Source organism: Cygnus olor, chromosome 3, assembly GCF_009769625.2.
Source record: "Cygnus olor isolate bCygOlo1 chromosome 3, bCygOlo1.pri.v2, whole genome shotgun sequence".
In the NCBI taxonomy this organism is placed as follows: Eukaryota; Metazoa; Chordata; class Aves; order Anseriformes; family Anatidae; genus Cygnus; species Cygnus olor.
Window position 1 is genome coordinate 54,992,415 of NC_049171.1, and position 15,774 is coordinate 55,008,188.

The 15,774-nt window shown below is 39.6% G+C and overlaps 1 long non-coding RNA gene across 1 annotated transcript in view; it reads right to left on the minus strand.

Moving 5' to 3' along the window:
* The window catches only part of LOC121067685, a 26,589-nt gene extending 11,334 nt beyond the window's left edge, over window positions 1–15,255 (minus strand). Inside the window, exons 1-3 of the long non-coding RNA XR_005818385.1 lie at window positions 15,242–15,255; window positions 5,151–5,159; window positions 2,729–2,732 (exon numbers count right to left, since the gene is read on the minus strand). This is a non-coding gene — a long non-coding RNA (uncharacterized LOC121067685). The remainder of the gene's footprint in view (window positions 1–2,728; window positions 2,733–5,150; window positions 5,160–15,241) is intronic.
* Window positions 15,256–15,774: the final 519 nt, after the last annotated feature.

A 15,774-nucleotide genomic window follows, 5' to 3' on the forward strand; every position in this document is an offset into this window, starting at 1 on the left:
TGAGATGACTGGAGGAGGTGGGCAAGGAGTGAACATACTGTTAGTAAAACTGGTGTTGCACTAAAGTTGTCTGCAGACAGAAATAGATAACTGGGTACGTGTAGTCCCTTGTGATCCATTTCCTGTGTGGATGGCTGATGAGCACATAGCATCTTCAAGGAGGAGTGTCTAGTTTAACAGCCATGTAAGTTCCCTCTGTAGAAACAGACTTCTCAAGGAGAGTTGTCACATTTGTCTAAGAATAAAACCACTAGGAAATCCCTCTCATGCACAGTCAAGAGGAGCTATGCCAGTGTCAGTGTAGAAAAGGACTGTAACTGTCTAAGCAAGACCAGCTGCTTTCCTTACTTACTTTCCCAAAGCAGGAGACTGGCTTTTATCTGCTTAATGCTACAGCTTTCAAAAAAGAACATTGCTCTAGGTAATTTCACTTGTCATGTGTCAGCTCCAGCTTTCTTGTTCTGGTGGAGGAACATTCCACCTAGGAATTCTACCCTGTTTTGTTGTTTTCTGATCTGCAAATAATAATATGGATGTTGTTTTAACACTGCGTATGAAATATAGCTGTAGAAATTCAAAGAAAACACATAGACAAAAAAAATCATCAAAAATGTTAACCATCACACATCTTTAATTAGTTTCTGATGGTTGGGAGAGTTGCAAAGATAATTTATTGAATTAACATTTCCAGTGCTACTGGATGACTTATTCCTGTTAATTCCTGTGAACAGGCTGTATGTGTTGCTCAGAGCTGCCCTAGCAGGTGTTAGGAGAGTGGACAGCGATAGGATGGATGCGGTAGGTGGCTGACTAAAATCATAATGAGGGAATTACTTAAAAAAGCTGAAAACAAACCACTGGAAATGTGGCGAACCCTAAAAAAGTCCAAAGCACTTAATGAAGCAGTTGAAGGAGCACTGGTGATGTTAAACATAGGCTTATAAATGTGGCCAGTTTTCACATGCAACTTACATTGCATTCAACGGTAGAGCTATTTTTAAAGACTGTCTGGAAAAATCCTTCTGTTATCTGTATTTCCATCTACTGATCTGAATCTAACTGTCAAATGTGTTGTAGATAACTACTGAAATATTCCTCTATCATGTCTTCTAGCGTGCAGCGGGTAAAAACACTGGACATATTGTTCTTGTACGCTATAAATAAAGTCTTTGATTTTAAAGCAGCCACTCAGACATCAGGAATATTTAAGCTGGAGAAATTTCAAATGCGGAGCTGGGCAAAAAGAGGATTTTCCCATCCTGAAACTTCAATATGTCCCCCTGGAATGAAACCAAGACCTTGCCAAGTTTTTAGGAAGGGAGATAAGCAAAGTTGAGATTTGCACCTGAGCCTGCCACCTTCCCCCTCAAGCACTTGCTCTGCGTCTGTCATGGTGCTGAGTGTGCTTTCTCCTCCTACCCTTGAACTGAACAACTTTCTAAATTAAAATTTGCATTAGAACTATTACATTTATATGAAAAAATGTGATATTGACATAGCATTTTCCACTGAAAACTGTTAAGTAGTTCTCAGGAAGTTCTCCCCCATGGTATATAGTTTGACACTTTGCCTGTCCAACACAATACATGTCAATGGATACATTCCAGCAGCTTTTTTGTCCTATATTATCTATGATTTCTGAGAGTTCTTGTGGGCCAGATGATCATCTGGTAAAAACTGAGTTTGGACCACCAAAATGAATGAAGCTATGAATTAATTAACAAAATAATGAATAATCCTAATGGAGATTCAGGAATGGAATGGATTTTCCAAAAATGTTAAAAATATTTGTGTGACATAATGCAGTAATACTTCAAGCTGAATAAGAAGGCTCAGGTTACAGTAGTAGAGCAGCTGTATCAGTATAGTGCTTTTCCTGGAATAATTCCCCCTGTAGACCGGAGCAATGTCATAACACAGTTATGCTGCTGCATTATGCAGGGAGAATCTTTCAAGCTACCCTGGATGTTTGCCTATATAGCATTGATTTATGTTACATAAATACATGACATACAAGTATGAAGTATAAGTATACATAACCAAATGAAAAGAGTTGGAAGTTGTGCTCTTGGGTCTTCTGGTTTGATGTTTGTTGACTATAGGTGGACAACCCTTATACAGTGTTTCTGGGGAGGTGGGGCACTGCATCTTTCTGAATTTGGTGATCACAAGATAACTTAGCCTCGTGCCTGTGGATGCTAAAGGATCGCAGTTTCTGTAGGCACTTGTATAAGCAATGAACTTACCAAAATCACCGGTGTTCAGTCTAGCAGGATCTTCCTTTGTGTGGGGGTGGTGATAAGAGCCTGGAGTTATGTCGCTCAAAATATATGGAGAAAAGCTCTTCTTCCAGATGGGTATGGTACCTTAAAACTCTTGCATACTGCTCTGGCTTTTTTATACCTTGTAAAATGGAAAGCACCGATTTTTAGACATTTTGAAAAGCCTTTCCTGGGCAACTTCTCCTTCCTATTTTGTTGGGCATTTCAGGCAGAACATGTCCCATATATTAGAATATTTTACACTTATGCAAACTGCCTTCTACACGAAACGTTCTTAAAACAGCTGAAACTTGAGACTTTGGTAAAATATCCCACTAAAAGATTCTGATGTTGTTCCTGATGATTGCAATGAACCGTGCATTTTACCTAGCCTTAATTGAGTCACTGCAAAGAACATTTAACTTAGTCTCACAGGAGGGGATATTTGATGTTGTTTTTACATCAACCTAGCTGAAACCTTCCAACATTTCTAACAGACTTTGTTGATAGCTAACAAGACATGTTTCAAGCTGTCTGTTCTTAACAGTCTCCTCTTTTTTTTTTTGTTTTTTGTTTTTTTTTTTTTTTTAATCTAATTGAAAGTATTTATACAGAGCTTGAGATTCTAGACAGGCACAGGATTTTGCCCAGAATAATTGCCAGCGTACAATGGAGGACTTTTCTATAGTATTTTTTTTTTGTGTGTTTCTCCCCTCCTCCAGTCCCCTGGCCAAAGCAAATTTCTGCTAAGCTGTGTCAGAAAACCATAGCAACTATCTTGTGACAGGTCTGAGTAGGTTTTGTTCCACCGAGGATCCATTAATCACTTGTATTGCCCCCAGCCCACAGTCCCATCCAATGTGATTCTGGGAACTTTCTGCTGAAAACTGTTGCCAAATATTTGTGTGAGTTAAACTTTCTGGTCAGAGCAACCCCCAGAGGAAGTGCAGCGCCATCAGTCACCATGTGTGTGGCGGTGGGAGGCTTCAGGGGCGGTGGGGTTCTCCTTGCCAGGCAGCAGGAGCAGGGGAATTTGCCTGGGGAGCAGGTCGGGGGCAGAGCTGGTGGGGCAGCAGGGGTTGGGGGGCTCTTTAGGGTGCATGCCTGGATGGTTTCTGTGGGGCTGTTGGTGCCAGAGACCTGCTGGTGCCTGAGCAGGTGCCTCTGCTATTACTCACTGCTTTTTACATAGGATCAGTTCAAATCAAAACTAATTTTCAGTGGAGTCCAGAATACACCAACAGTTGAGCTTTGACCTGTCAAACCCATTCGAGTTCCCACTCCCTTACTGTATTTACTTACTTATTCCATAAGACCTCCCAGTTGCAAGAGAAATCCAGCCCACTTGAGTTTGCATTCTTGAATATATCAGTTGCCTATGATACCAACAGCCACTTCAAATAATTTTAGGACGTCGGAGTCCAGAAAAAATGAAGAATTAGAAAATTTAAGCACAGCTCTTCCTGTATCCTGGCGGTCAATATTTACCCCTGATACACAAACAGGAAAAGCCTTAGAAAATAAAGTATTTCTATATCCTGATCATATTTGCTGCTTTCATGTCATGATACCAAAAGCAGTTGCTGTGTGATCAGCTGTGTGTTCATGGAAGGCAGGTGGTCCTCAGCTCCCGCAATGTTCTGGAGTGCCATTTGGATGGAAAATAGGATCCCATCTTACCTAATGATTTATGTGAAAACATGTCAGAGCTTCTCAATGCCTCAGAGGGGATGTTTTCCCACAGAAATTTGCATATCTGACTTAGTGCAGTCTTCATGTCTTTACACCAGGCCATGTTTAGTGGCCACTTCTCTTCATGGGACAAAAATAACATTAACGGGCAGGACCTCATAGTATCCTATTTCCTTTACAGATACATTGATTCCCTTTCAGGGCCCCTAGCTGCATTCAAAGCCTCTCTTGCTTTGTTTTCCCTCCCGAAGCAGCTCTGAGGCTATTAGAAAGAGCCCCTGCCCTTTACTGCTCTAAGCTGGGGTAAGGCGTATCATGACCAGGGGAGGTGAACATCTGATGCTTCAGCTGCAGTTAGGAGGCTGTTATTATGCTGCTGCTAATGAAACCTCTTAATAGATTTTTTTTTTTGACTCTGTCACTGAACTTCTTCTTCTGTGGTTTGTTTTCAGGTGATAAATTTTTCTGACACCTTGTATGTGTGTAGGCAAGGTGACAAAACAGCAGCCTGTCCTTAAACTGCAGGGCTGTTAGCTCTATGTAGTTTACTGTGTATTCAGCTGGATGAATAATCTCCACCCATTTCCTTCGTTTGGGCATAAAACCCACCCCTCAGTTTGTAACAGCATACAGGGCATTTACATTCTTTTCAGAAATCAGACTTCAGGAGGTGGGATTTTTGTTTTTGTTGATTTTTTCCCACATATTTGAGGGAGAAGAGTGTGCTCTTGAAGACATAGTTCCTGGAAAAGAGAACAAGGTGTGGTGAAAAACATGAATCAATCAATTCTAGCTGGGTGGGTCGAGACCTGGGTTGACAGGTTTAGGATTTGGGGCAACTCAGTGAGATCAGGATGAACCCTGCATCTACATGATTCAGCACAGGGTATGAGAAAACAAGTAATACATGGACTGCCAACTGTGGTTTCCATTCATTGTTTAGGTTAAAAAAAAAAAAAAAAAAAAAAAAAAAGCCTTCATATATATGGCAAATGTGTAAAAGAACTAGAATTAGTAATTTTATTTTAAACTTTTTCATTGTGTAACTAGACAGATCTTGTATTTGTTTAATACATTGCTTCATTATGTGCCTGCCATTGTGGTTTTCAGCATCTAGCCAATTTTTATTTCAAAAATATCCTCTTATTTTTTTCTGTCCAAACTTAGAAGAGTTTGTCACCCACTGATACGCAGAACTATAAATCACTTGAATTTAGTGCTTAGGAAATATTTCTAAACTTTGTATATATTAAATGCAAAGCATATAAAATCACAAGAGATTCCTTCTCTTTTCCATTGCAGCTCTCTGGGCAATCAGAACCAGCAAGAATTTCTATTTCCCTGTAAAGCCGATACTAATTAACCAACCTCACTTTTTTACTCTCGTTCTCTCTCTTCTGCATCCATTCATCTCCCAGTTATGAATTACAAGCATTATGAAGAAGGCACACTCTTTGTTTTGTTGAGAATTATAAAATATTCACTAGAATCATATAAGGGTTTGTTCTGCTCCTGGCAGAAAGCACTTCTATAAACAGTGTGGTCCTTTGTTTGCCAGGAGCATAGTAACAAACGGATTATGTGTAAGAGCCATCTATAGAGCTTTTATTCCATCTCCATTCAGGCTCTACATGTTTTGCACTGCTTTTAATGAGGCTGCCTGAACTATGGTAACCCCACGGCACATTTGTAAGCAAGAGATATCAGAGGAATCAGCCCCTTCCAGGACTGCATTATGAGGTAATCTGCTTTCATTACAGGATTTATTTTATAGGTGGTAGACCTCAGCAAGAAGACGCTGCAGGCATAAGCAGAACTTATCTGCTCTGTAAGGCCAAGTTCAGGGTCTGTGTGAATGTGAGTCTGCTTTCCCACAACCCAGTCTCCATTCCTCGCATGTCTTGAAACACAACCTTTTTTGTGCATGACCCCTTCTTTGCTCCCCTTCTGACTCAGACTCATACTGGAATGATTGATAGTCCTTTATAAAATACTCCATAAAGAACTATTTTACTTCCACATCAGCATGAAAGCTTGGGTCCCCACATACAAAACAAGTACAAAAACAAGCATCTCACATCAGAATGAGAAGCTTTTTCTTCCTTCTGCCTTTCTGAAGTGTGAAGATTTTTCTCTGGAACTAAAAATGTTTATTCCCCTGGTAGTAGAGCCCACTGTTGTCAAAAGCAAACAGACACATATTCATAGTATAGACAGATGCCTTTTTTTTTCTCTGGAGGCCTATGAAGGTTTTATTTTTTACTTTTTTTTTTTCTTGTTACTTTTTTCTTCTTCTTTCTTTCATTTTTTCTTCTTCTTCGGCATTGTTTACAAATTTTACTAGAACAAAACAGGATTGACAAGTGGCAGAGTGCCCTATTTAAGTCTTTTGTAGTTTGTATGAATGCAATCTGCTCTCCTGATCTGCTGTTTGTTCTGCTGCTCTTCAGTCACTACCAGAATCAAAACTGGGTAGTTTTTATAAGAAATATTGTTACAATACAGAGGACAATTGTAAGCACAGTAGCAAAGTAGATAAAGCCACGTGGCAGCTCACAGGTCATAGACTTTTTTATAAGCTGCTTGAAGTATTTAGTTGTTAAAAAATATAGCTCAAGCATTTCTTGCCGTTTAAATGGGAGACCCACTGAAAAACTGGGGGTGGTAGAAGAGGTACAAGAGATGTTGTTGTTTTGGATCACCCCCAGAACAGGACTTCAAGATTCAAGTGCTGAAGATGTCACTCTTGCTAAGATTTCAGATCTCATGTCTGGAAGGTGGCTTTGGCAAGGAGTTGCTGGCTGTAAGGTAACATCAGGTTGAACTGTGGACTGTTGTGTCTTAACGAGAATCCCAACAGCACAGGAGTGAAGGTAACACCTTGAAGTAATTGTAGACTTTGGTAGCTAGCAGCTGTGAAGAGCAAAGCCCTGAGATTAACAGTACCATGAAACAAAAGTGAGAGGTCTTATAACATAATTTGTTACTATAGGGAAAAAAAAAAAAGTCTAACAAAGGGGACAAATTAATTAGCAAAGTAAAAAGGAAAAATGCTTAGAGGAAGACTTAAAAAAATTTTTTTTTCCTTTTTTTTTTTTTTTCCTTTCAGTAATAAATTGACCTCAACTATTTCCCAACTCCATTTTGTATAAAAACATACAGTGGGGCAGGCTCAGGAATTTTTCCAGCTATTTTATGCTTAGTTTTTATTAGGAAAAAAAAAATCCATTTTCCAAGCACTTTCAATTTTTAGCTTTACAAATGCAGTTGTAGCCCATCTAATGCATATGTTTCCTTGCTGTCATACCTGTGCGTGTATCTATGAGATACACCAAGGTAAAGAGAAACAGACCCTGAATGTAATAGCGGATGCATGACTTTGCTGTACATACTAATATCTCAGTTTTAGCTTCATCATGTTTTATGTGTCAAGCTCCAAATGCCAATACCTGAAAATGAGAAGCTGAATGGCCTGAGAGGCAGCTTCTGATACCCTGAATGAAAATGCCCATTATACTTTATGTGCATGCACTTTTTGTCGTTGAGCTGCAGAAATAGGCAGCACCTGCACACACGTAAGAAATGGACTGTAACAGAAAGATTACATACGTATGTGGAAGATCTTAAAAAAGATGATTCAAAAAAAAAAATTGAAGGAAAGTTTTTTTTTTTTTAATTATTATTTGTGTTGCTGGGTGATAAGCACAGGTTTACTTCGCAGGGCTTTACTTGTACTTTGATTCAAAGTTTTAATGAGTATGAAGGCATACAAATCAAACATCTGGCTACTTATTTCCATTATAACTAAAAATGAATGAATTAATCTCCAATCTTTAATTAGACTGAATTTAAATACAGAACATCTCAAACTCAAGACTCGGGAAGGCATTTAAAAGAATGAAACTGAATGCTGTCAGAGGCCTATTATACAAGTTTAAGTGATACCTATCTTGGTAAGTTGCATCTGAAAAGGAAGTTGACTTGTAGTTTACAAGTTGATGTAATTTTAGGGTGAAAATCCTTCCCATTCATCCTCTTCTCCTCCCCTTAAGATCTAATCTTTTCTTAGAAAAATATTGTTATATGCTTTCAGTGTCTTGCCCCTCTGAAAGCAAACAAGCTGCAAACTTCCACTGCTTTTCATTCGGTCTAGATCTGTCAAGAGGCTGTAACTATTGCAAGCAACAAAGTGTTTGGATGTGTCACCACAGGAGTCAGCTGAGATGGGCTGAGTGAAGACAGAATGAAGACTGAAAAAGTAAAATTAGTTAACAACTAACTTAACAAATGTTAATCCCGTATTTTCTACCTTCTAATGTGGAAGAACCTCAAATATTTAATAAGGCCTTTCTATGTCAGGTGTCTGGCACACAACAGGCATGAGAACTATTAGGTGCCTTTCTGTGGTAACTTGCCTCTAGTTACCAGAATGTAACTCATATTCAAAATTAGGACTGAAAAGTCCATCATAAGCAATCATCAAATTTTGGGCAAGGATTATTATTATTTTTAGCATTTAATAATAATGAATACTCTTTAGGCAACATGAAAAGTCGTAAGATGACAAAAAAAATGCAAGCTGTTTTTAAACCCACTGCCTAAATGTCTCTATTTAAACAGATATTAGCACCCAATGAGCTTACTCATCATCCTAGGAGTAACTGCAGCAGCTGCAGAGTTAAACTACCTGTCAGACACCCCAATACACCATTTGTGCTGATACCTATTTGAATATATTTGCCACTGAAGGCAATGAGAGCATGCTGCTTTACGTCAGCCGAGGTCTGGCTTTGTATCCTGTGGGGAAAAGAAAATGGTTTAGTTTTCTCCTGCCCATCTGTGCTCACATCCCCCTGCCAGCCCCAGTTTCGTGGCATGCTCTTCCACCAGCTCATCATCATCATCATCGTCTCAGAGGTCCCAGGCTGGTCCCAGCTCTGGGCAGGGGTGGTGTGGAAGCGGGGAGCCCTCCCTGTGCTGCGGGGGGGGGGGACACCCCCAGCCTCATGCTGGTCTGGCGCTTTGTTCGCCTCTCAATGCTTCCCCCCCGGAGCCTTTGTGCGGAGGCCGGGGCTGAGGTGTGAGGCGGCTGCCAGCCGATTGCTGCTCCATGCGTGGACAGAGCATGACCAGTTTGGCTGCAGCCAGTCACTGCCGGGCTCGGCCGTTACATCAGCGTCAGCCCACAGCACGGCCAGACAGAGCCGAACAGGCCCCTCGTTGTTTTTCTTCTTTAATGGACGAGAGGAAAGCCTGGGAAATGAGCAGGGATCCCAGGCCTTCCTTGAGAAAAGCCAAATATTGTCTGCATGGTAATGAAGGGAACAAAATGACACAAGGCACGCTGCTCTCCCCCGCCCCACAAGTCAGGACTCACAAAAGCGGAGGAATGATCGGAAGGAGCAGAGCAGGGCAGCAAAGGATGGCGAGGAAATTACCGGCAGTCCCACCGCTCCTTGGTGCGATTTGTCTGCAGGACCCGCTGAGGTTTTTGGGACTGTCAATCAGCCAGAGCGTTTCCCTTGTTCCCACTTGTCAGAGTCGTGCCTTACGCTTGAGCTGAGGCATTTGGGGTGAGACAGCGGCAGGATCTCTTTTATAAAAAGTATTGCAACACACAGCGGGCATTTGTGATGCCAGTTCATCCTGGTTTTTGTTTTTCCTTATATTACCTTAAGAGAAAGTGATGCCTCATTTATTCTCTTTTGAAATTCAAAAGAAGTTTAAGTTTTCTGCTTGCAATGGCAGTCTTGGTTGTTGCTTCTTTTAAAAGTGAAGAAACAGACTGGGGAAAGTGAAGAGTTTATATATTTTGGACACCCTGAGCACTTGAGCCATCCCCATCTGCTGGGGACAGGTCCAGATCCTGCGATATTTCTGCAGTCACAAACATCCATCTGCTGGCAGCCAGGCTTCGTGTCCCCATGCAGAAACGCTGTTGTCATGGGAAACTGCGATCTGAGAGAGACAAACAAACCCAGTGAGCCATCAGGGAGCTTGTCTGTCTGTGCTGTGAAGGCATGCAGCGAGGTTGTGCTCCTCCAGAAACCAGAGCAGAGGTTAGCTGTGGGGCAGTGAGCTCCTGGAAGGCTTGTGCTGCTTCCACCTGTTCCACGGCACCTTTGCACGGGTTCTAGGTCATCTAGGGGTCTGCAGAGAAGCTTACTGCCCCAAACCTTGGACTGTTCCCTAACTCCATTTCTGCTGCATGTGATGTTCTTTCTAAAATGTCATAAGAAGCATGTCATCTGGATGGCTCAGAGGAACCCGTCTGCCCCAGAGCTTCTGTTTTTGCTGTCAGGGAGTTGTACCAGTGGCAATGATAGCATAAACACTTATTTAGAAATAAAGGTCTCTTGCTGCACACTTCTGAGAATTATCAGAAGCTGACTTCTAATTTGCAGCCATGTTTTTTATTTATTTATTTATTTTTTGCCACTTTTTTGCCACTTTATTGCCACTCTTTTACCATATATTTTTTGACATTGTTCTGACCATATGTTTTATGCAACATTACTGCAGAAGTTAAATTAGTCTTTCCCTTTCCCAGTGTTTTGCCTTCTGATTTACTTATGGGAGACAATCATTCCTTCCCAAACTTCTCTTGAAGATATCAAAAAAGCCAGACTGTTTCTGAAATGTGGTTCTTGGTTTACTGAGGTTCTTGTCTAGCCTGTGGACATAGATTTCTTTTCAGAGAAAACAATGATGTGGAGAAGAGTTGGATGCACATCAAGATCAGGCCTAAGGATGGTGTATACATGTGTTCATTGCATATAAGCCATACAGCAACTGCAGTGCTCATGAGTAACATTCCTCTGATGTGCTCCACTTAGTCTTTTTTTTTGGATCAGAACTGACCAGAACTGTGGACTAAGTCCTATCTGTGGCCTGTATCATTCAGACCTCTCCCTCTGCATTAGAATTGTTCTTCCTCATGTGCCCTAAAATGAATAGGCATTGCATGCCATTGCCTCATAACCATTCTGTGAGTAACCAAAACACACAGGCTTACTCCTTATTTATTATGTGCTGTATAGTATGAAAGATAGTGTAAAAGGTCTCCATAGAAATACAGAACTTTATACATACATTGAATATCCATTCATAAAGTCTTTCTGGTCTCTGACATGATAAATTTTTCCACTAATGCATGAGATCTGATTATAGCCTGCATCATTACCAATGTTACCATTGGTTACAGAATTGTCTGCTACTTAAAAAAAAATAAATGAATAAAAACCTATAATTAAAAGAGAGTTTTCATTCAGATGTGCCTTTACAAAGAAGGACCTCAGTGCATGTTCTCAGTTGTGACAGCACTCTCTGACAGGCAGAAAATAGGAAGAATTGTTTCAGCTTCTCAAGTTGCTGTGAATTTGATGGTAATTAATTATGTAAATAGATGTGTGTTGTTCATTTTGGTTGACAAAACATACCCCCTTTGCACATGAAGATGAATTGTTGCTTCCCATAAGGAGCCAAGTCCTGAGCAAATGTAGTAAATTTGCAAATAACCTTGCAGTAGCTTTATTGGAAGTGCAGTGTGGGTTGAAATCTATTATCTAAATGTGTCAGTTCTTCAGCGACAGTCATCCAGATAGAGTGAGGACCTGAAAAGACATATTTTTTTAATGCTAAACTTAATTTGACTGAAATAGAGACAAATAAAATGAATGCCTAAGCATACTACAGTCTGGTTCACGCTGTGTCTCTACTCATCTCAGAGACCAACCTGCTCTTAGAAAACTACTGACAAGGAAGTATTTTTCATTACTTGGCTGGAAGATTATAGAACAGAAAAGCATAACTTGGCTTCTGCAGCTTTTCCCAAAGATAAGGAAGTGGTTCAATCAACTCAAATAGGCCCTATCAGAACTTATTTTTCATTTAAAAAGAAAACATAATCAGAACATATGTTTTTGTATACATGATAAGTCTGAAATAATTTTAGAGCCAATTTACATTTTGGGCAAATCATTTCGACTGCTTTCAGATCCATGTGTAACTCTTTAGTGCCCTCCCCTGTTCCAGTTTGGAAATGCCCATGTCTTGTATGGAAACGCAGATTTCCATCAATGGTTAAGAAAATAAGAATATTGTGACTTTATTCCTAAAATGAAATAATACTGTTGGCTGTTTTCTACACCGATTCAATCATTTTGTTTCAGAACTGGAGAGAACACCATCTCTCCTTTCTTGGAGAGAAAGGAATCAAAGAGCAGTAAAGGAGTGTGCCTGTGTCGTCTTTTTATTTTGCACATTTTTTTTACCAGTGCTCATGGTGATAGTGATTTCTCAGTAAAATATGTCAGAGATGCAAATGGAAACGAATTTCAAGTTAATGGTTAAAACTCGCCATTCTAGATTAATCAGAAACTCTTTTATCTGGGTCATTTAGCATTGAACACGTTGTGCATTTTACATGGATCAGTGTGCTAGGTGTGCTATCTAAATGGTCACATTAATCAAAGAAAGAAGGAATGCAGGAGTATCATTAAGAGTGGTGGAGGCATGATACAGTAGAATGAAAACAAAATCTATTGTGTTTGCACATGCAGGAGACTTGCATCATCAGTAGCTGATGGTACTTGATGGTCAGTTCTTCATGGATGGTGGACAGTCCCATCAGTGTGTGCCTGGAGCCTCACTGCATGCCCCAGCAATGCCGGTCCTGTGCAAAGGCAAGAAGGTCTGATGTACAGTCAAGAGATGCAGATTTCCCTAGACTTTTGGAAGAGGTAATTCTTGCCTGCAGAAGGTTTATAGCTTCACATCTTTGGTGCAGTGCATCAATAATACTTACTTAGACAATGTCTGCTTCATTTCTTTCTTAGTAAAGAATAATTTTCCAATGTGTTACTCTCTCATCTGCCTGTCACAACCTCCTTACAGGAAGCACAATTCAATAATAAGTTAAGCTGCCAAATTCTGGTCTTTCATTTGTCCGAGAAAATAGATTGAGTTAATAGCTTTGGTTAGCATTGCAACCAATGGTGACATGAGAGGTATCAGTATAAGTGGCATGAGATGTTTTTGTTGTTGTTGATTTGTTGTGTTCTCTTTCCATTATAATTTTCTGGGATAATTCTGTGATTGTAATACTTGGGTGGGGAGAATTTAAATCCTGCTTTCCACTGGTTTCCTTCTGCCATGCAATGTGTGCTAAGAAAAGAATCTGTCCATCTGTCTTCCTTTGGTACACAGGTCCTTTTTCATAACTAAAATTGGATCTTATATCTTGCAAGACATTTATATGGGTTAGCTTGTCTTAAAATGATATAAAGACAAGTAAATGGAAGACAGACAGTAACTAGAATATATAGGTCAAAGTTTTCTTCATCCTTCAGATAATCCAGTTATTTCAAAAAGAAGCAGAAAATAATCTTAAAATCTGAGTTTATACAAATCAATTATAAACATTGCTTCAAAATCCCACATGAATTTAATACATATTTTTTTTAAATTTTACATCTCTCAGTAAAAAAAAAAAAAAAAAAAAAAAAAAAAACCACACAATGAAAATAAAGTTAAAAACAAAACAAAACCCACCAAAATATATAGTTTATTTGCTGGTTACTGGAAGTGAATGTTTTCAAACGGCAATTTGAAAACGTTCTGTTTCCAAGTATTTGGACTGACTGTGCCAAGACTGAACTGAATATTTGCAGCATCTATCAGAACATCTGAAACAACCTGTAGCTAATTTGTATTTTGGACTTGATAATCACATCACGATTACCTATCTCTACATGTGAATTTGTGCAGAGTTCACTTTAAGATCAAGGCTTCAAGATATTCACATGCAGTGTTGTCATACTCACAGACATGTAGGCAGATATCTGCCCATAGCGGTTTGTGAGAAACACTCTGTAGCCAATAACTTAGGCTCAGGCGAGGATCTCAGTGAAGTAGTAATTTATTCGCGATTGCAATGGCAGGCGTCCCACAAGCTGGAGTGCCCCTACTAGTTCCGTAACACAGCTTATATATATATATATATATATATATATATATATTTTTTTTTTTTTCTCGAGGGTCGGGACCCTCCCCTGCTTCCCCATTGACTGGGTAATCCAGGTTCACAATCTATCCGGTGCTTCACAGACAATACATGGCTTTCAGTTGCCGGCCTGTTACAAGTCAAATTACTTTTGACTTTTATACTCTTTGAGGTGGTAATGTTTCTTACACAGTGATTTCCGCCTAATTGCTCTAAGGATTCTGGTTGTCTGCATTTTACAAAGTTGTCTGTTAAGCTTTCTTATCACTGCAAGCATATCTCAATACCGCATTCCTTCCCTCTAAACAATGTAACTCTGAAAAAACAACATTTTTGTTCCCACACAGTTCAACATTAGAAGGAACAGGGGGTACTCTTCTCAGCTAAGGCTAGTTAGGAAAACTAGTCTTTTATTATAGAACAAAGAAATCAATATTCCAGCAATGCACCTTGAAAGGCAAGTAGTGTCATTTCGAGGTTTTGCTAAGCATGAATCAATACTATTATTGTTGTTTATTTTATACTATTCAACCACTGAGAGAATTTTCAAAGCCAGTAACACCAGTGAACTTGCCTTCTTGCAGCTCCAATGCTGGTTTGCACTGCTGTCTGCCAATGGCCGTTCCTACTCGATTCCTTTTTCATCACTGTACCACTGCGAAGCAGAAGCACTGAAACATATGAAAACCATTATGTTTCTGTGCCTTTATCTCCAAAAACCAGGATAATTTATCTTTATCTGTCTTTTGCTGAAAATAACTGTTGGGGCACAGAACCATATATGGCTGCTGCTCACAGCAATGAGAGATTTTGTAGCTGTTGCTAAGCCTTCACAAACGAGATGTTATAGTAGGCTAAAACTCTTTAAAAGCTTCTGGGTTTAACAGTAGCTCTCTGAGAAGGATAAAGGTAAGAAATGATTAAGCTGCTGTAAGTATTCAGAGAGCTGAAACAAAAACAGCTTACACCTGAAATAAAGACAAAACATGAATGGGTTTTGCTATACGATGGTTTTCATATCTGTGAGGTGCAGGATGACAAAAATAGCTGGGAAAAAATGTCTACAAGAGGCAATTAGAAACATGGGTGAAAACAGCGAGAATTTTTGGTCTAAGTGTTGTTGAGTGCGGGATGTTGGTCTATTAATTTCAGTTGCATTCAGGAAAGGTGAAAGTACTTTTTTTTTTTTTTTTTTTAATGAACTGCTTTGTAGCTAAGATATGCTGGCCTCTTCCCCTATTTGAAATAACTCACAAGACCTCAGACTCGGCTAGAAAGATGTAACATCATCTTTTCTTTGAAAGAGAGAATTTGGCTGTAATGTTTAATTTATTCTGAAATACTATGAATTGCATAGCATTAAAGTATTCCTTACTGAGGAGTAGTATCTGTGTGTAACAGGCAGCAAATGAGTCAGTTGCCTGTTCCTCACTAGGGACAGCACACAGAAATCTGGATAACGGGTATTATTATCCTTTATGATTCCAGGTGAAAGTGGGAAAGGTTAACCAAAATCTTCCAGCAGATGACTGCAATGCATTCTAATGCAGTGTTGAAAATACTGCTGATTTCTAAGTGTGCAAATACCTTGGTGTTGTGAGTTACAAATTAGATCCCTCGAGACATATGGGAGCAGACATATTTCCATTTGTAGGTTCTTAGGTTATCTCACTTCTACAATCTATTTGAATTTTTAGCAGAAAAAAATGGTTTCAAACTGCAGTTGGTTTATTTTGACAAAATACATCTTATCTTTCTTTTATGGCAAAGAGTGTTTTTGACTTGTCAGTCTGCAGCCTGAGGCAGGAAATTTCACAC